The following is a 22,848-nucleotide window of genomic DNA, read 5'->3' as shown; positions in this document are numbered from 1 at the left end:
TTCTCAGATTATTTGATTCTTATCAAGGGAACATAAAAAATGTCTATTTTCAAATTATATATTTGAATCCTAGAGAATTAGCATTTTGAGTTTAAAATCAACCAAGTATGAATAACAACTAGCAAACTAAATTTTAAACATGTGTGGGTGTTTCATTACCTAGTGTGGAAAAATCTTACATATTTCGCAAATCAAAGACAAAATGACATTTGCATGGATCAGGGAGTCAAAATGATGATTTTCTTTTCTGAATGATACAGTATTAAAAAAAGAAAGGATACATGATCCTTCCTAGAAAAAAAAAAAGAATGTTTTTCTCGTTACTTAGTTATTTTAGGTAAAACTCCTGTTTTCAATTGACTAGAAATGTAATTATTATGCAGGAAATGGCACTTTTTAGAGATGTATAAAAGAAACTGAATTTTAATATATAATTTCTTTAAAGCAAATGTTCCCAAATATTAATTTAAAGTAAACTTATTTTTTAAATGAAAAGTTCGTAGTTTTGTCACATTATGTTCAGAGAATGAATAAAACAAAATCATGTAACTTCTAATGGAAGATTAACTTTAAGGATTTGTCAGCATTTAAATGATACAATTATATAAACATAGATGGTCATATGCCACTTTTCTCTTTCAGCTTATGACTACAATTCAACTCTTTTGTTCTGGTTACAAGTAATTCTATACAATAGGATAATATAATCCAAGCCCAAATTTGTGTATAAAGACAAGAAAAAGTCCTATCACTTTTATTTTGCATTCTTTACATTATAGGCAGGAGAAAAGAGGCAAAATTATAAGTACCTACTTTTTTGTGTTTGCTATCAATAAATAGTTGTCTTTGGACATTCTCCATTCTTTCTCTGATTTAAATATCTCAGTGAACTAAAAACTCCAAAACACCATCAAACAAAATACCAAGAAAATGCTCACCCTCACAGAAGGACAAAGTGATGTTCCTAGATTTGTCCACCTTTTCCTAATAATTTTAAAAACATCATTCTTTCCTTCATTCACTCATTTATACACAAAACTTATTGAAAACTGGCAAAAAATGATACCTGCTCACTCATTTCCTCCTCGTCTTGGATACATAGTTAAGTATCTCCCAGCTCCTCTTGTGTTTAGATGTGACCATATGACTTGAGTTCTGGTGATTGGCATGTGGGCAGAAGTGATGTAGTCCACCCCCATATATAATCCCATTTTTCTTTCTCAACCCAAGGACCAAATCTGCAGACATAGAAGAAACAGGAGTCTCAAATTTCAAGGCAAATGACCACATGGAAGGTCATACAGATAGGAATCCTAACTATAATCTAAGACCTGAATGAGAAATAAACTTTTAATGTGTTAAGAAAGAGATGTCAGAGTTTTTAGTTGGTGTAACAACTACGTATTGCCTTTCCTAATACAAGAAACTTTTCTCCAGCTGTGGAGAAATTTTGAGGCTAGGAAAAGAGAAATATAAGAGTTATTATTTATTCATTCAAAACACAACTTAATATGTATAATTTGAGAGATGTTGAAGAACTGAAAATTTTTCCACGGTCTTCTGATGACCTTAGCCTCAACTGTCCTCACTCTCTCCTCTTGCTAAACTCGTTACCCCACTAATGATATTAAACTGAAAGAATAATTTCTCTCCCCTTCAGGAACCGTTTTTGACCACATGTTCTGGAAATTATTGGAATGTTAGCTGACACCTTTTGTTAACAATCTGTTAAAAACTGTTTTTCTACTCCCAAAGAGAACACTTCTTGGAGTATTTCTGATGTTCCAGCATTCTGAATAAGAGCTTATGCTTAAGGGTGTTCTGAATGACTTCCTTCTACACAGTGTTGTAATCACTGTGCTATGTTAGAGGTAAAATAAATAAGAGATAGTCACTGTCTACAAGATGACAAGATGCTTATAATCTACTGGGGACACAGACTGTTCAGTGTAATTACTCCTACAATCCAGTTATGCATAAATTGTCATAGAATCATAAATAAGTGAGCAATTAATTCCCTAGAGCTCCCAATTAAGGCTATAGGAGATAAATAGTTCTAGTGAGGGAAAGGTCTTTTGCCAAGAAGAAACTGCATGTACAATGGCAAGCAGCCACCAGAAATGGAAGTGTCTCTGAGACAACTCAACATTAGTAAATGGCAAACAAACTTATTTATCCAGTCTCAATATGACTCAGTAAACATCACATAGAACTGTGAGAGCCAGGAATCAAGGAGTCATCTTTAGCCTCATTTTATCCTTCACTGCCCTCTACAATAAGCCATGCCCTACAAATACATCTCAAATGTATCTACCTTTCTACATGTTCCCTGCCACCATAATAGTCCAAGCTACTACCATCTCTCGCCGAAGTAATTTTAAGAAACTTACTGCTGATCTAACTTAACATCTTTCTCCCCATCCTCCCTGCATCCCAATTAGTTATCCATACAGGAGAGAGAAGGATTTTTTTTTTAAATGCCAATCATATGGTATGGCTGTGTTCCTACCCAAATCTCATCTTGAATTGTAGCTCTCATAATTCTCACGTGTTGTGGGAGGGACCCAGTGGGAGATAATTGAATCATGGGGACAGTTTCCATCATACTGTTCTTGTGGTAGTGAATAAGTCTCACAAGATCTGATGGTTTCATAAGGGGAAACCCCTTTTGCTTGGTTCTCATTCTCTCTCTTTGCCTGCTGCCATCCATGTAAGATGTGACTTGCTCCTCCTTGCCTTCTGTCATGACTGTGAGTCCTCCCCAGCCATGTGGAACTGTAAGTCCATTAAACCTATTTTTCTTTATAAATCACCCCGTCTCAGGTATGTCGTTATCACCAGCATGCAAATGGACTAATACAGCCAATATGAGCATGAAACGTCCCTCCTTGGAACTTTCTAACAGTTTTCTATTGTGTTTAGCTTAAAGAATACAGTTCTTAAAATGAGTTACAAGGCTCTACAGGACATGATTTTTTCCAGCTGCCAAGCATCAACTCATACATGATCCACAACACACCCCACTCCTGCTTCCTTTGCTTTCTAAGTTCTAACAATATTGGATTTGTTTCATGTCTTTGAGAAGGCCAGGCTATCTCCTACCCCTTCACACATGCTGTTCCTTCACTTTGAGCAGCCTCTCTCAGCCCCACCATCACCACCACACTCCTTATTTAACTAATTTCTACATGTCTTGCACCGAAGTAGAGGGTGGGTGCTAGGGAAGCAATCTTTCCCAGCTATAGGCAATAAAAGGTGCTTTGCTTATAAAGAATTTAAAAATAGCAAGAAAATAGTTTAAAAGTTGTTCTTTTTTTTTTTTTTATTAAAACTGTGTTCTGGCAATCATATACAACTTAATAATAAACTTCTTCTCCTAACCAGGGAGACCACTTCCACCAAATCATACTATATGTTTTTAAGAAATGCAATAATATAGACAAAGAAATCAATCGTTACAAAATTAGAGAGAGCAAAAATAGACAACTACAAGAATAACAAAGAAAATACACAATCATCGCATATAAAGAAGAGATAAAATTATGAGTGAATACTTCATGTAAGTATAACAAATTTCAAATTCAAATCAATCATTTCCTTTAAAAAATAAATACATATATAAATATATATATCTTTACTCTTGCTATACATGTATTAGCATCATTAACATTTATTCATTATCTTTCCATAAATGCAAATTTAAGCTGACTGAAGGCTGGTACTTCATGTGTCTTGCCCACTGCAGATTTTCTTGTTATTAGACCTGTGCCTAGCACAGAGTAGGCATATAATGAAGTTCTTACTAAATCTATGAAAATATATCCCTTGTTTATGTTTTCTAGTGCATTTTTAAAAATCTGTGTTCTTTTCTATGAAGTTACAGATCCTAGAAAACCTCATGAGTAATTTAAAAGCCTTGATTTTGCAAAAGCAACATCCAAAATTAGGTACTGAAGAAAATTAAGAATAGATTTCCTCAATTCCTAAAGAAAGGTTAAAATCATATCTTACTTTAATTTTTCTTCTCATCTGTAATGTAAGTTCACTTTTTTACAAAGACTAAGGAAAGCTGCTACCCATCCTAAATTAGAGAATTGGGCTTGTTTAGGAGAAGAAACCCTATTAACTGAGAAAATTAGTATTGTAAGGTTCATTTCTTCCCAGATAAAAATAGAACTACTATTAAAGTCTCATAGAAAGCATATTCCTAATAAGAATTCTACCAACATTGCTTTCAAAAAAAATTCAAGGAAGTATCTTGACATGGCCTTCATTATAAATAATTATTAGTCCTCTATTCAGCATTCTAATGAGTTGCTTGTAATATCTCCTTTCAAAGAAATGCAGCACTTAAATTTCTGAAAGAAGATATCATTTTAAATAGTTTTTATCTCCTATTGCAATGTATAAAATCTGCTTTATTTCAGAATATCTAAAAATAAAATAAACCAGGTAGACAACTTAAAGTAGTCATAATTCTTTCTAAATGAAAGATAAGATGGCTGTTAAAATATTTTAATGCTCTGTCCATCAACTGTAATCTCTCTACTTTATCTCTCTCTAGCCCAGCAGGTTCTAGTGCCTGGGGAAGGTGAGCAAGGCCTTGGGTGCTGATGGGTACTGGAAGAAGAAAGATGGTATGAACCAGAGGCAAGATAAGAGCAGTAGAGAACTGAACTGAGAATCAAAACCAACAGTTGACTGTAAAGAGAGCCTGGCCTGAAGAGGGCTGCACCTAGTAATGGAAATGTTTGTTCCTCAGAGGGCAAGCTAGTTTCCAGAAGAACTTAGGAGAAGCCAAATAGACAAGTTGAGTTCTCTCTTTATTATTGTAGCTGAAAGTATACCACCTTTTGAGAAGACTAGGGAAAAAACAGGAAACAAATAAATTGCTTACCAGTGAACCACTAACCCACAAAGGCAGCAACCCCTGTGCCTCTGAAGTATCAGTGAAGCTTAAAGCCTTCCAGTTACTTGAAACTGAAAAGTGGCACTGTATGCAGACAGACAAAAAACTGATGCTTAAGTAAACCAAATTGTTGGAGGACGAAAGTATCATCTTAGTTCCCCCTCCTCCCCACTACACACACTCCTCTCAAAAATAATTTTTGGAAATGAAAGTTTAATTCACAAAAAATTTTTGGAAAAACAAAACTTATAACAATTTCTATTCAACATTGTACTAGCAGATATAACCAGTGAACTAAGGTAAGAAAAGTAATTGCAAGATGTAAAGAATAGAAAAAAAAAGAAAAAAATAACCTAACATGCAGATAACATGGTTGTGTTTTTAGAAATTCCACAAGAGTCTACAGAACTTTTTTTAATGTATAGGTAAATTTAGCAAGATGCTGGACACAAAATCATTTAAAAAGTCATTGTGTTTCTATATGCCATCATCACATCTATGTGCCATTATCAAACTTTGCAAAATAATTTTTAATACTACTTACATCAGCATCAAAAATCAAATACGCCCATAGACTGTACAACATTGAGATTGAATCCTAATGTGAGCTATGGACTTTGAGTGATAATGATGTGTCCATGTAGATTCACTGATTGTAACAAATGCACTACTCTGGTGAGATATATTAATAGTGGGGGAGACTGTAGAAGTATGGGGGCAAGGATTGTATGACAATTCAATGTTCTTTCTGCTCAACTTTATTGTGAACTGAAAACGGCTCTAAAAACAAATTATATTTTAAAAAATCAAACATATAGAATAGTGTCAGTCCAATTGAATGTCCACAAAAAGGTAATACTTAATCCTTCCCTACTTGTCAGATATACAAAAATTAATTTTAAGTGAAATGTACTTATGAAAGGACAAACAATAATTTTTCTAGAATATAAGTAAAAGAGTATTTTTTTAAACAGGGCTGGAAAAGTCTTTTTAAATGAGGGGAGCATAAACAATGAAAAAAAATGTGTCACATCAATGACAAAGGCTTGTATCTAAAATGTATAAAAAGCGTTTACAAATCAATAAAAAGTAAGACAATTCAGAAATACAACATACAATAGGTAATAAACAGAGTCATCAGGGCAAGGCAAACTAAATGAGATACAACTGCACAAACGCTGGTGTGAGTAAAATTGGAAAGACTGACAATACCATGTATTGACAAAGTTATACAGCAAGAGAAGCTCTCACACTCTGCTGGTAAGAGTGTATTTTGGTACAAACATATTGGAAAACTATTTGGCCGTATGTGCTAAAGTTTAACATGGACATATCCCCTGAATCTGATATTTCACTACTAAATATATACCCAAAAGAAATTCATACATATATGCATCAAGAGATATGACATGTATAACATATGTATGTTCATTAAAATAATATTTTTAAGAGCCCCAAACTGGAAACAACTCAAATATCCAATGATAGTAGAATGAATAAATTTTAGTGAATTTTTCCAATGGAATCCTAGACAGCAGTAAAAGTAAACTAACAGAAAAATTGTATAACAAAATTTTAAAAGAAGTTAAAAACAATAAAGTATGTTTTATAATATTATATGAGTATACTTAAAATATTATCTAGTTACATACAGATATTTTATACTGTATACAATATTTTCTGTTCTTGTCCAAGATTACTGTCTATGTTTAACAATTACATCTGCATCCATTTCAAAGACAGGCAGGAGTAATTCATCATTTGAGAAGTCAGAATAATGATTTCATTTCAAGATAAGGAGGGAGTTACTGAGTGAGAAAGAGCAATAGATGGGCTTCTGGGATTCAGATAATGTTTTATTTCTTGAATTGGGTGATAGGAAATGGGTGCATTCATGTGTGATTATTCAACAAGCTACACATATTTTATTTGTGCAACATTCTGTACTGTATTATGTGTAATGAGTGCAATTATACTTCAATATTTCAAAATATGGAGGATTTCACAGGGATAATTAGACAAAATACAAGCATGTAAGAGAACTGAATAATATAATAAATTATATAATGCATGCACAAGTACATATTTTAAAAAATTGATCATAGACTTTTCATAACATTTTAATATTACTATATTTTTAAATATTTACATGTGTATATTTTATATTCATGTAAATGTTTTATGTTTGTGTGTATATGTTATATATAGATAACATACAAATATATATACATATACATATATATACATATATATATATATACATACACGTAGACAGTGAGAGAGACAGAAAGAGTGAGCAAGAAATGTAAAAAATCACCAAAATGTGTGGGGCGTAACCAAAGTCATATTCAAGCAAAAATGTATAGACTAAAAAGCACTTATTATTAAGAAGAAAATCTAAATTTAAGCAACTCAGTATTTATTTTGATAAATTAAAAGCAAAATAAAAGAAAAAGATAAATATGAAAGCTAAAATTAATAAAACATAATGCGTGATAATTATTTTTAAATTGGAGAAAATCATATTAAAGATCATATGGAAAATAAATGCTAAAGCGTATGCAAGGAATTATTAAACAGCAATAATAAGAAAGGAATAGCCTGACCTGTATCAAAATGATTATAATGCCTTATCAGATATTAAAATAAATATAATCAAAACTATCTGGTACTTGCATTAGATTATGCAAATAAATGAGTGAAACAAAATAGAGATCTCAAAACATATTGTTTACGTGCACATAGAGTGTCGTAATTCAGGGAGAAATAAGATAGGTTATTTAATTAGTGGTGTTCGCACAACTGGCTTTTTCCCTTGGCACCCCAAATCAGAGGATTTAAAAAGTAAAAAAAAATAAAAATAAAAATAAGCCCAGATGGATTAAATACTTAACTATGAAAAGAATAAAAAATATTAAGTGCAAATTTAAGATTGTATTTCAAAGCTAGTGTTTGAAAAATCTTTCATAACCACAATAGGAAATGGATATCTTACAGCTTGATACCAAAAAAGTTGAAAAGAAAAAAAGATAATAAAATGCAAGATTAGACTGGAATTTCTCAAGATCAGCACTATTGACATCTGGTCCAACTGTGGACCAGATATAGCTTTGTTAATGGAGCCCATCTTGAGCATTGTAGGATTATTAGCAGCATCCTTGTTCTCTACCAACTAGATGCCAGAAGCACTGCCTCTCCACCCTCTTCAGTGATAATAATTAAAAATGTCTCTAAATATTGCCAAATGTGCACCATTGTCATAAATGTATGTCATAGAATATTATCCAATACCAAAAAAATGCATTAGCTTCTATAATCATTTTCATCTAGCTCAGATGGATTATCATTGTACAAAAGTACTGTGTACTCTAACATGAGATAATATGAAGAAAACATACATAATAAAATTATATTTTTGTATCAGAAAAGAAGAAACTATTGTGTGTATCTGTGGGTTTGTGTTGTTCTTCATTCTTTATGTTTATATGTTTTTAAGCATAAAAATATTTAATTGTTTAAGTAAATATTGAGTTGTTAGTTTTTAAAACATAAAGCATAATATGAGATGTCCAATGGAAGTTTTTTTTATTTTTTTATTCTTTAGGAAGTTCAAAAAAGATGTTTTGTTTTGGGTTTTTATTTTTTAAAGTTCAGTTTAAAGTAAGAAAGTTAAGCAGGCTCAGAGAAAATACTAGGTAGATTCTGTAATCATTTTTTTTTTTTTTGGTCACTGAAGCACCACCCATATTTGTCTGTAAATATTTTGTGTCCTGGAGTGTCCACAATTGTCCTAATTCTATTAAATTGTATTTATTTAGAACAAAGGACATTTAATCACCAGGTGTTTTGACACTTAAAAACATTTTAATAAATAAATTCACCATTTACAGAAAGTATATCCTTTGTCAAGTCATGATGCCCATTTTGAACCAAAAACAGTGATTGTCTGTAGTAATTTTAAATATTTGCTGAAGTTCTATAAGAAAGACATCAAAACATCTGCCACTCTAACTGAAGAAAAGCATGCTCTTAGATTTAATTATTATTTGAAATTGCTAACATTTTTACGGTGTTTACTGTATCTCATGATTTTCCAGGACAGCCTCCAAGTTTTAGATGGAAGAATTAAAATTAATGAATGTTAAACTATTTGTTTAAGAATACTTAATAAGTAGTGAGATTATACTATCAATTTAGTTCTATCCAATTCTAATGTACAAGTAATTTTATTAAACTAAATCATAGGGAAAAAAGCCTACCAGTTAGCTCATCTGTTCTATCCTTGTAGAGAGAAAGTCAGATGGAAGAAGAAGAAGGCTTCATAAAAGAGAGGTTGTGACATCCTCAGGAATCACTTGCTGTAATGGATTCTTCCATTCTTCCATTCCACTATCCCAAAAGCCAACAATTTATTTTGGAGAAGTATCTCAGTTTCTAATTACTTCATAAAAAAAATGACCACAGAAGAAGCTCTTCAGAACGTCAGAAGAAATTTTCAAAATCTACCCCTCTATTAAAACAATGAGGGGCCAGGCGCGGTGGCTCACGCCTGTAATCCAACACTTTGGGAGGCCGAGGTGGGTGGATCACGAGGTCAGCAGATCAAGACCACGGTGAAACCCCGTCTCTACTAAAAATACAAAAAATTAGCCGGGCGCCGTGGCGGGTGCCTGTAGTCCCAGCTACTCCGGAGGCTGAGGCAGGAGAATGGCGTGAACCCAGGAGGCGGAGCTTGCAGTGAGCCGAGATGGCGCCACCGCAGTCCGGCCTGGGGGAAAGAGCGAGACTCCGTCGCAAAAAAAAAAAAAAAAAAAAACAATGAGGGAACTGGAAAAAGAAAAAAATAAGTCAAAATCTGATTTTTCAGAACTCTGGAAATTAAACAGAGCCTTGCAATAATTTAAGGAGCATTTATTCCAGAAAAAGGGTTGAATCTCAGCAAGAACTAGAAAGTTGGCAGATTTGAGTCCAGAGCCAGTTCTTTTGAAAATCAGATTGTTCTACAGGGGACACCCTTAAGCTCTTGAAACAATGATGTCAGTCAATAATACATTCAACATGTTTGCAATCCACATTCTTTCTTCCAAGTGTGATTCAAAATTCTTGAGAGTCAATGTTCTTATATGTAAATGTGGGCTACCATGTAAAAAGAAGAAAGAGAAAGAAAAGAAAAAAAGGAAGGAAACAAGGAGAGAGAGAAAAGAAAAAAGGAGAAAAAACTGTTAAAAACATCAAAGACTCATTGAGGTCAGAACATACTATAATGAGATACCATAGATTTTTGGAGGGACAAAATAAACTACATATGGAGGAGATTGTCTAAGCATGGTCACTGCCAGAGAAATATAACAGAAGCTTCTCATTCCAGTTTTGCAATGTGCTAAGCAGAATGGAGCTCAAATAGCCACCAGTGACCAAAAAAAAATCCACTTCTTTCACCATAAAATGATGTTTTGCAAATTCAAGTGTTTGTGTTTTGGGGAGTCTGGTACTGTAGATTATTTTACCATTCCTTTACTATTGATAAAATTCTCCAAAGATTAATTTCTACCAAAATGTTTATCATTTATCATATACAATGGATCCAATTATTCATTAAATTATTTATTTTCATTAGCCTTACCTCCCCTGACTAGGAATAGTTTTGAAAAGTTGAAACTATTTGTCTATGTATCCATATAAAAGCTGCAACTCATTGTGATAGATTGTTACATCAGCCACCCTCAGTGAGTAACACTTTCCAAATTCATAAGGTCCCCTCCCCTATTGACTCTGGGCTGGGCCATATGACTTGCTCTAGCCAATAGAATATCAGCAAATGTGACACAAACAGAGGCTTACTAAGTGCTTATGCGTGGAACTTTCTTTCTTGGAATATTGCCTCTATCATGCAGAGAGAGGACCAGCCTTGAATTAATCCTCAGATGAATGCACCTATGTGAGCGAACCCACAAGAAACTAGGAAAAGAACCATCCAGCTGGAATCATCAAAAATAATAAATTACAATATAAAGCCACCAAAATTTGAAGTTATTTGTATGAAGCAAAGATTACTGATAAAAAATTAGGTACTGGAAATCGGGAAAATTTAGAACATGTGATAGTTTTGAGACTCAGCCATGGGCAAAGGCTGCAAAGGCAATAAGATTGTGGTAGCAAAAAAAGATCAAAAGGAAACCAATGCTAAAGACTAAAAAAACAAAACAAAACATGGTAACCTGTATTCTACAGTAGCAAAACAATGAGCAAAACCATTGCCAACAGTAACTCCAATACACAAAATGCTCTAATGAACTTGAGGATTTAGGTTGATTGTATAAGCAGAATGTAGTACCCATTTTAACTACATTGCAAGCATGGAATTTTGAAGGCTACACAAATAGAATTTCAGGCCCCATATTCTCCTGATGTCAGGCTTGTAGTTAGACATTCTTAAGGAATAGTTTTTCACATTCCACCAGAAAAAAATCCATGGCAGGCAACTATTGTCATTGCACCTTTATGTGATGTGTTCTTTGTTTCTAGTTCACCCAATGAAGGTGTATCATCTTTTGGAATCCTGGCTTTATAAAAAGGGCTTTCCCTGTCTAACACCTGCCTGTGTTTCTCTTCCCACCCAGGCTACAGAGGACGGATAGATGTTACCAAAATGAATTCTATTTCAATGATACCTTACTTTTCTGGATTCACAGCTTATCCTTATATATTATCTCTGAGGTTTTTGTCTTACTTTCTTATTCATTCAGCTATGAATTTATGAAGGCAAGAATCACTTTGCAAGACCTGAATCTTAAATAGTTTGGGGAAGACTCTTTAAGAAAAAGAATACAAAATAATAAGTGCAAACTTGCTAGGACTTTGGAAGGAGCCCTAAAACTTAAACTTCTATTAGCTTTGGGGTAAATCTCCCTCTGGCCTCTGGTCTACATTCTTTTTTTTTTTTTTTTTTACTTTTATTTTAGTTGTTGGGGTACATGTGAAGGTTCATTGCATAGTGATATGGTTTGACTCTGTGTCCCCACCCAAATCTCAACTTGGAGCTCCCATAATTCCCAGGTGAGAGGAATCTGGTGGGAAATGATTGAATCATGGGAGCAGGTCTTTTCCCTGGTGTTCTTGTGATAGTGAATAAGTCTCACAAAATTTGATGGTTATATAAAAACAGGAGTTGCCCTGCACACGCTGTCTTCTCTAGTCTGCCACCATGTGAGACATGCTTTTCATCTTCCACCATGATTGTGAGGCTTCCCCGGCCACGTGGAAATGTAAGTCCAATAAACCTCTTTCTTTTGTATATTGCCCAGTCTTGGGTATGTCTTTATCAGCAGTGTGAAAATGAACTAATACAGTAAATTGGTACAAGTAGAGTGGGGCACTGCTGAAAAGATACCCAAAAATGTAGAAGCAACTTTGGAACTGGGTAACAGGCAGACATTGCAACAGTTTGGAGAGCTCAGAAGACAGAAAAATGTGGGAAAGTTCGGAATTTCCCGGAGACTTGTTGAATGGCTTTGATCAAAATGCTGATAATGATATGGACAATGAAATCCAGGCTGATGTCGTCTCAGATGGAGATGAGGAACTTGTTGGGAACTGGAGCAAAGGTGACTCTTGTTACGTTTTTGCAAAGAGACTGGCAACATTTTGCCCTTGCCCTAGAGATTTGCAGAACTTTGACCTTGAGAGAGATGATTTAGGGTATCTGGTAGAAGAAATTTCTAAGTAGCAAAGCATTCAAGAGGTGACTTGGGTGCTGTTAAAGGCACTCAGTTTTGTAAGGAAATCGAAGCACTAAAGTTCAGAAAATTTTCAGCCTGACGATGCCATAGAAAAGAAAATCCCATTTTCTGAGGAAAAATTCAAGCCAGCTGCAGAAATTTGCATAAGTAACAAGCAGCAGAATGTTAATCCACAAGACAATGGGGAAAGTGTCTCCAGGGGCATGTCAGAGGTCTTCACAGCAACTCCTCCCATCACAGACCCAGAGGCCCTAGGAGAAAAAAGTGATTTCATGGGCTGGGCAGAGGGTCCCTGTGCTGTGTGCAGCCTACGGAATTGGTTTCCTGTGTCCTAGTTATTCCAGCCTTGGCTGAAAGGGGCCAATGTAGAGCTCAGGCCATGGCTTCAGCCGTGCAAGCTCCAAGCCTTGGCAGCTTACATGTGGTGTTGAGCCTGTGGATGCACAGAAGTCAAGAATTAAGGTTTGGGAACCTCCACCTAGATTTTAGAGGATGTATGGAAATGCCTAGATGTCCAGAAAGAAGTTTGCCACAGGGGCAGGGCTCTCACAAAGAACCTCTGCTAGGGCAATGTGGAAGGGAAATGTGGAGTTGGAGCCCCCACACAGAGTCCCTACTGGGGCACTGCCTAGTGAAGCTGTAAGAAGAAGGCCACCATCCTCCAGATCCCAGAATGGTAGATACACTGGTAGCTTGCATTATGTGCCCAGAAAAGCCACAGGCACTCAATGCCAGCCCACGAAGTCATCCAGGAGAGAGGCGGTACCCTTCAAAGCCACAGGGGCAGAGCTGCCCAAGACCATGGGAACCCACCTCTTGCATCAGTGTGACCTGGATGCGAGACAATGAGTCAAAGGAAATCATTTGGGAGCTTTAAGATTTGACTGCTCCACTGGATTTCGGACTTGTATGGGGCCTGTAACCCTTTTATTTTGGCCAATTTCTCCCATTTGGAATGGCTGTATTTACCAACAGCCTGTACCCCCATTGTATCTAGGAGGTAACTAACTTGTTTTTTATTTTACAGGCTCATAGTGGAAGAAACTTGCCTTGCCTTGGATGAGACTTTGGACTGTGGACTTTTGAGTTAATGCTGAAATGAGTTGAGACTTTGGGGGACTGTTGGAAAGGGATGATCGGTTTTGAAATGTGAAGCTGTGAAATTTGAGAGGGGCCAGGGCAGAATAATATGGCTTAACTCTCTGTCCCCACTCAAATCTCCTCTTGCAGCTCCCATAATTCCCACGTGTTGTGGGAGGGACCTGGTGGGAGATGACTGAATCATGGGGGCAGGTCTTTTCCGTGCTGTTCTCATGATAGTAAGTCTCACAAGATTTGATGGTTATATAAAAACAGGAGTTTCTCTTCACAAGCTCTCTTCTCTTGTTGGATGCCACGTGAGATGTGTCTTTCACCTTCCACCATGATTGTGAGGCTTCTCCAGCCACATGGCACTGTAAGTCCAAAAGACCTCTTTCTTTTGTATATTGCCCAGTCTCAGGTATGTCTTTATCATTCAGCAGCATGAAAACAGACTAATACACATAGGTAAACATGTGTCACAGAGGTTTGTTGTACAGATTTTTTCATTGCTCATGTATTAATCCCAGTACCTAATAGTTATCTTTTCTGCTCCTCTCCCTCCTCCCACCTTCCACCCTCAAGTAGTAGGCCCCAGTGTCTGTTGTTTCCTTCTTTGTTTTTGTAAGTTTTTATCATGTAGCTCCCACTTATAAGTTAGAACCTGTGGTATTTGATTTTCTGTTACTGTGTTAGTTTGCTAAGGGTAATGGCCTCCAGCTCTGTCCATGTTCCCGCAAAAGACATGGTCTTGTTCATTTTTATGGTTGCATAATATTCAATGGTGTATATGTACCACATTTTCTTTATCCAATAGACCACACCAAAGGTCTACATTCTTTAAAATATTGTATTCCTAAATTTTAGGTTGCATATGAAGATGATTTCTCTAGGCATCCGAGGTATACTGCTGGAAATGGAAGTGTGGTTGCTGTTCAGTGTGCATTTTCCCTACTTGGTTTTAGCTACATGAGCACAACTGGGCTGTCTGGTTCACTGCTATATGCTCAGCACTGCAAACTGGAAGCTCAGTAAATGATGAATGAATGATTGAATTGTCATATTGATTAGATTTATTTTATTGGTCAGATATTTCTAGACAAAAAAAATGAAATGGAAAATAAGGGAGAAAAATTTTTAACCAGCATAGGATTAAGTGAGCAAAGGTGAAAATTAATGTCAACAACCCAAATGTATAATATTATTATCTGCCAGCTAGAAAATCGGCAGATCTGTGTATACAGGCAGTTCTTTTGAAAATCAGATTGTTCTATAGAGACCACCCTTAAGTTCTTGGAATGATGAACTCAGTCAATAATATACTTAACGTGTTTCTAACCCATATTCTTTCTCCCACGTTATGACTCAGAGCTCTTGAGAGTCAATAAGAATACACGAAGTTATTTTGCAGAGGAAAATTGACTCTGTAGACATGCCTGCTACCCACATCCATGACAAATGAGTTGGCTCTTTGTTCAAGTAAGAATATAAATTCAGGTTTTAGCATTATAGGAGAATGACAGCTATTCCCTGTCATATGTGATGACTAAAGTTGTCAAGGGCACTTGTTAAAGACTATCTTAAAATACGGATATATGAGAATCACAGTTTCATAAGATGGTATTATTCATCGGGATTTGGTAGATTCTATCTCTGTAAAAATTTAGACATGAGTTACATGAACAGCCATATTATTCAAGACCCACAGGAATGACTTGACTATTTGCTATGCCCTGTAATTCAATACTCTGTCCTCAACTTTTAAATAGACAAAAATATATATTGTTATTTGAACAGTGGTTCCCCACTTTGGTACAAACAAAAATGAAGACATTATGAACTGTAGAGGCTGCTCCCTTAAATGTAGATCTACATAATATATGTCTCACTAAATTTATATCCAAGAAATAATTTGCCCCTGCAGGGGAATTTTTATGCCTTTTATATCAAATATGAGTATTACTTAGCTCAGTATGATTCTTTTTTTGCCTTAGCTGCCAGAAAACTAAGCCAAATTGTGTGCCCAGCAGTAGAAATGAGGTCATATGAGAAATCTATTGGCATAAACTCCTCATGTTTCTCTAAGGCTTATCTATTCTTTTTTATTCTCTTATTGAATTTAACATAATTTAAAACTGTGTATTCCATATCTAAGTCATTTGAAAGTAGGTGAGGTTGAAATAAACAAATAAACAATATACATTTTAAAGAGCTATATTAGGCATTATGTCTCTCCATAAACATAAATTAAATTGAATGCTAGCTATCAATTAAAATTTCCTAATGTAATTCAACTATAGAATTCATATTTTCACATATTCACCTATTCATTCTTTCTAAAATATTTAATGAGTACATACATAAGACCTATTTAAGAAAGGCTGTGTCAGATATTGTGGTGGGAAAGTAAAGTATAAAGATACTATGCAACCCTTTAAACTAAAACTCTAGTTGGACAGATGGCCATCTAAAATATAAGTAACAACAGAGGTACACAACTATCAGCAAAAGCTTCAGGTGTTCCAGAAAATGACAGCATTCATTCAATCAGCTGTACAAGGGGTCATTATTACTTAGTCCCCTTTGAGATGTATTCCTGACAGTTTATCCTCCAATCAACAGATTAGAATTCTACTGGTATATGGTTTTATCTTTTCAGTATGTTTTAGAATGGCTCAAACGATAGAGCCAGTTAGGCCTAGGGCACCAGCCTTATCAACCTGGCTTGAATTACAAGCTCTTTTGAGAAACAAAAAAATAAGATATTAGTTGTCAAAAAAGAAAAAAAAAAAAGGAGCACAGCAGACTTACCAAACCAAATGGATTGAAAGGGGCTACTCAAGTTGAGGAAAACATAATATAGGACATTGGCTGTCAGTAAGGGAGAATACAGATAGACTTCTTTTTTTTTGAATTTTATTGTTATTATACTTTAAGTTTTAGGGTATATGTGCACAACGTGCAGGTTTGTTACACATGTATACATGTGCCATGTTGGTGTGCTGCACCCATTAACTCGTCATTTAGCATTAGGTATATCTCCTAATGGTATCCCTCCCCACTCCCTCCACCCCACAACAGTCCCCGGTGTCTGATGTTCCCCTTCCTGTGTCCATGTGTTCTCACTGTTCAATTCCCACCTATGAGTGAGAACATGCGGTGTTTGGTTTTTTGTCATTGCGATAGTTTGCTGAGAATGATGGTTTCCAGTTTCATCCATGTCCCTACAAAGGACATGAACTCATCCTTTTTTATGGCTGCATAGTATTCCGTGGTGTATATGTACCACATTTTCTTAATCCAGTCTATTGTTGTTGGACATTTGGGTTGGTTCCAAGTCTTTGCTATTGTGAATAGAGTCGCTATAAATATACGTGTGCATGTGTCTTTATAGCAGCATGATTTATAATCCTTTGGGTATATACCCAGTAATGGGATGGCTGGGTCAAATGGTATTTCTAGTTCTAGATCCCTGAGGAATTGCCACACTGACTTCCACAATGGTTGAACTAGTTTACAGTCCCACCAACAGTGTAAAAGTGTTCCTATTTCTCCACATCCTCTCGAGCACCTGTTGTTTCCTGACTTCTTAATGATGGCCATTCTAACTGGTGTGAGATGGTATCTCATTGTAAGCTGATAAGCAACTTCAGCAAAGTCTCAGGATACAAAACCAAAACTTCAGCAAAGTCTCAGGATACAAAATCAATGTACAAAAATCACAAGCATTCTTATACACCAATAACAGACAAACAGACAGCCAAATCACGAGTGAACTACCATTCACAATTGCTTCAAAGAGAATAAAATACCTAGGAATACAACTTACGAGGGATGTGAAGGACCTCTTCAAGGAGAACTACAAACCACTGCTCAATGAAATAAAAGAGGATACAAACAAATGGAAGAACATTCCATGCTCATGGGTAGGAAGAATCAATATCATGAAAATGGCCATACTGCCCAAGGTAATTTATAGATTCAATGCCATCCCCATCAAGCTACCAATGACTTTCTTCACAGAATTGGAAAAAACTACTTTAAAGTTCATATGGAACCAAAAAAGAGCCTGCATCGCCAAGTCAATCCTAAGCCAAAAGAACAAAGCTGGAGGCATCACGCTACCTGACTTCAAACTATACTACAAGGCTACAGTAACCAAAACAGCATGGTACTGGTACCAAAACAGAGATATAGACCAATAGAACAGAACAGAGCCCTCAGAAATAATACCACACATCTACAAGTATCTGATCTTTGACAAACCTGACAAAAACAAGAAATGGAGAAAGCATTCCCTGTTTAATAAATGGTGCTGGGAAAACTGGCTAGCCATATGTAGAAAGCTGAAACTGGATCCCTTCTTTACACCTTATACAAAAATTAATTCAAGATGGATTAAAGACTTAAATGTTAGACCTAAAACCATAAAAACCCTAGAAGAAAACCTAGGCAATACCATTCAGGACATAGGCATGGGCAAGGACTTCATGTCTAAAACACCAAAAGCAATGGCAACAGAAGCCAAAATTGGCAAATGGGATCTAATTAAACTAAAGAGCTTCTGCACAGCAAAAGAAACTACCATCAGAGTGAACAGGCAACCTGCAGAATGGGAGAAAATTTTTGCAACCTACTCATCTGACAAAGGGCTAATATCCAGAATCTACAAAGAACTTAAACAAATTTACAAGAAAAAAACAAACAACCCCATCAAAAAGTGGGCAAAGGACATGAACAGCCACTTCTCAAAAGAAGACATTTATGCAGCCAGAAAACACATGAAAAAATGTTCATCATCACTGGCCATCAGAGAAATGCAAATCAAAACCAGATAGACTTCTATTTGCTCTGCCATACAGTGCTTTAATCAGTGTGTAACAAACCATCTCAATATCAGGCAGCACATGATACAATATGCTTATATATGACAATGCTTTTTATCAGATCCCACCACTAGAAACATAAAGAAAGTATTTTTTCCAGTCTTGCTCACTATAGTATCCCTAGTATCTAGAATAGTTCCAGACACATAGTTGATAAATATTGTTCATGAAAAGAATAATTATATACTAAATGATTGACACAAAGAGTAAATGATGCAGCAGTCTAGAAGAAAAGAGGATCTTTCTATGCTGCAGTATTGTCTTAACCCATTTATGCCTGAGGTTGCAATTTTTTGAATTTTTGCAATCAGACCTTGCCAATGACCTTGAGCAGTAGGATATAAATAACTCCCACATGCTCAGTGTTCCAATAATGGAACGCTAAGCTTAAATGGGCTATAACTTAGATTCCCCTAAGATGGACAAGGATTTGAGTGCAATTATTTCTTTGGGAGATGATCACAAAGGCACTGGTAAGGAGGTAGAGAAATAAGGTGAGGAAAAGAGAGAAGCCAATAAGGGGTATGTTATCTAGTAGGTTCCCATGGCAGGTTACCACTTTGAACAACTGGGGAACTGAGAAAAATGCTAAAATATAATTCTGAATTATTCTTTCAGAGAGATAAGAAAGATGGAGTATTTATCCTTCAACTTCCATCCATCATTGGCTAAGGGTGCTGGGAATATTCACCACTTCCCAGGACTTCCTTCCTGGCCTACCTGGACTGATAGGCTTCCAGTAGAGTCAAAAGTGTTTGAACTAGAATGCAGTAAGCATCTACTGGAATGATAAATGCAGAGGAGATATGAGGAGGCATCAATAGTGTCTACTAAAAATGTTAATAAAATAGAGCCAAAAGTTGCAGTTTCAATGAACTACTTGAGTCTCACTTAAAAATGAAAATGCAAATACATGGAAAGAAGGGGAAAACAAGACATAATACAAGTTAGACATATACAGGATACCAGGGAGAAAACTAAACCTAATGGAGTGGAGGACTGGTGGGAAATGAGATTTGAAGATTCCATATCACAGGGATCATAAAATCACTGAGGACTTTAGACTTTACCTTGTAAACAACAGAAGAACCCCAGAAGATTTTTGAATACAAGAATAATATGAATAAATAGTATAATATAATGATTAATTTGTCAGCTATGAGTAGGAAGAAATGGAACACTGAGGCCTTTAAGTGTTGACCAAATGATATTATAATTCTGGCTTGAAAAGCCTGGACTAGGGTGGTGGGAAACGACAAAAAAGTAGATAGGTAATTGACTACCATATAATTCATCTGTGCAACAAAAACCACTTGTACCCCAAAAGCTATTGAAATAAAAAATTTTAAAATTTTTTAAAAGTTAAGAAGCCAATAAAACAAAAAATTAAAATTAAAAAAAGTTTCCTGAGGGGAATAAAAGGTAAATAGGACAAAATGGATTATATAAACAAAGACCAGGAAAAAAGGAGGAGCCCAAGGATGTGAGGATTCACATCAGTAAGTCATGGCAATTGTACTTTCTTAAATTACTCCTAAATTTTAACTTAACATTTACATATTTTTATTTTTTAGAAATTTTACAAAATTTTTGCAAATTGCTTGGTTCCAATATAATTTCAAAAAGTTGAAGTGTGGTTTTCTTGAATCTTTGTTGGCATAAATTTTTGCCAAAAACTAAGAGATGAATTTGACACCCAAAGGTTTTCACCAAATGACAGCACAGGAAAGTGGCAGAAGATGTGCAGTGGATTCCAGAAGGTGCTTGCTGGGTACAAAGGCTTTGTTAAAGATGGCAAGTCTGAGCAACATATACAACTTCCCATTAGGTTAAAACTGAGCCAGTTCTAGGAAGAGAAGCCAGGGGCCAAAAAGCAGTTATACGGATTTCATACATCTGCAACCAAAACAGGAATAACTTGTCATCAGGGGCCCTGAGGTAACAAATAAAATGAATGCCCAGCACATTGTAAGGCAGAAAAATGAGTTGGGTTATCAGTAAATCAGGACACCCATATCAGAGCTGGCTGGTGAAAGAGATTTGATGAGTTACTTTGACAGCGATATCAGTGAGAAGACACCTAAGGTCCATGCCTTACCCCACATTTGGAACTTAACAGAACCATGTTATAAAATGTTGGACAATGTTTTTGTTTCACAAACTTTACTTGTACTATTTCTTTTAAATGTTAGGCACAAGTTTGGCAGGAGGTCATGTTTTATAAGTAGGAAAGAAGTAAATACACATTTTAAAAATAGTTATTTAAATTAAATTAATTAAATTTAAATTAATTAAAATTAAATTAAATTAAATTAATATACACATATGGTTTAAGTCAAAAATATAAATGGAAAGTTTAGAGAAAAATGTTCTTCACATCCCAGTCTTTCCTTGATTCAGTTTTCTTCATACCTGCCACACATCAATTAGTATTGTATATATTCTTCCAGATATTCTTCATTCATCTATAAGTAAGTACAAGTATGTATGTATTCTTGATAGTATTTTATTCACAGTGCTCTGCACTCTGCCTTTTACTTAATAGTGAATGTTTAGAAATATTTACATATTATTTCCCGGAGACAAGGACCTCAAATTTTACAAATGAGTAATATTCTATAAATTTTATCGTTTTTATTTTGCACAATTTTGGTTATTCCATATTTGCTTGCATGTATGAGAATGAAGTTATATGATATACATTCATAGAGGTGAGACTAATAAGCAAAAATATAAACATTTAAGTAGAAGCTTAAAGAATTCAACACAATCCCAATAAAAACACTAACAGGCTTCTTTTTTCTGATTTCTTTCTTTCTTTTTTTCATGTCTGTCTGTCTTTATTTCTCTTTCCTTCCTTCCTTTCTTGGTGTAGTCTTCCTTTCTTTTCATGGTAGTGGATGTACAAATAGTCTGATCCTACATTTCATATAGGCATATAAAAAATATTAGCCTGAGCACAAAGAGCAATGAAGACGCTCCACTTCTACTAGATATTAAAACACACTGCAACATATAAGTAGTAGTAATAATCTGGTACTGGCACACAGAGATAAGAATATCAATGGGACAAAACAGAAATTCCAGAAGTAGATGCAAATTCACACAAAAACGTCATATATGACAAAATTTAGTATTTCAAATCAGTGAAGGAAGATGGACTATTTTATAAAGTCTAATGGGACAATTAAGTAACCATCTGGAAAGAAAATACTATTGGGTCCTCTATCTGACATGGTTACAGAAGGACTGATAGCACACTCAGATTCAGTAATATGAGGAATTTAATAAAGGGACTATTTGTAAAGGTTTAGAGATATTGTGGGAGACATCGTACTGAGACAGTAGCAGAAGGATCCTCTTACCATACATAGGCCTGCAGGGGAGAGAGTGGCTAACACCAAGAGACAGAGAGGGATGTGTGAAAAGGGACATCAGACAACAGCTGTGACCTTAGGTTGAAAAACGCAGCCAGGCTACAGGGACCCCACAACAAGACAGTTCTCCTCTCCTTCTGAACTCCTGCCACTCATCTCAATTGGCCAAATACAACTAGAAACCAGAAGGCAAGTGATATTCCCCCACAAGTTCGCTTCCTAGATTTGAGAAGAGGGTAGAAGGGATAAGGGTAGATATAGAACTAGTAGAAGATAGCACCTCATGGTCTATACCAGAATAAATTCTAAATGGAACAATAAATCAAAATAAGGAACAATTATTTTATGATTTGGTTGTGTAAAGTGTTTCTAACCATGACTGATAATCTAGAGTTTATTTAAAATTGGTAAGCTTGACTGCATTAAAAAGAACATACTTCTGTATGGCAAAATCACTGTCATCAGAGCAGAAAGTGATAACTTGGTGGAGGAGAAACTACATCTAATATCACAAAGTGCTAAAGAGCACAAAAAATCAATTTCAAAATACCAATAAAAAAATTGACAGAGTATATGAACATATAGTTCAGGAAAAAAATGCAATTTACTGTCAAACATATGAAAATATATTCAACTTTACTCCCAATAAGATAAATGAAAATTAAATCTTCTCAGAAACACCATTTTTTATTTAATAGACTGGCAAACATTGCAAACTTGGTGACACAATCTATTGTTTCATTGCTGGTAGGAGGGCATATGTGTAAAAATCCTGTGGAGGAAAATCTGGCTATGTCTATAAAAATTGGAAATAGATATGTACTTTTCACCCTAATTTAACAATTAAAAATTTGTTT

The sequence above is a fragment of the Nomascus leucogenys genome, chromosome 10 (assembly GCF_006542625.1).
Source record: "Nomascus leucogenys isolate Asia chromosome 10, Asia_NLE_v1, whole genome shotgun sequence".
Classification (NCBI taxonomy): Eukaryota; Metazoa; Chordata; class Mammalia; order Primates; family Hylobatidae; genus Nomascus; species Nomascus leucogenys.
Note: the sequence above shows the minus strand (reverse complement) of the source record.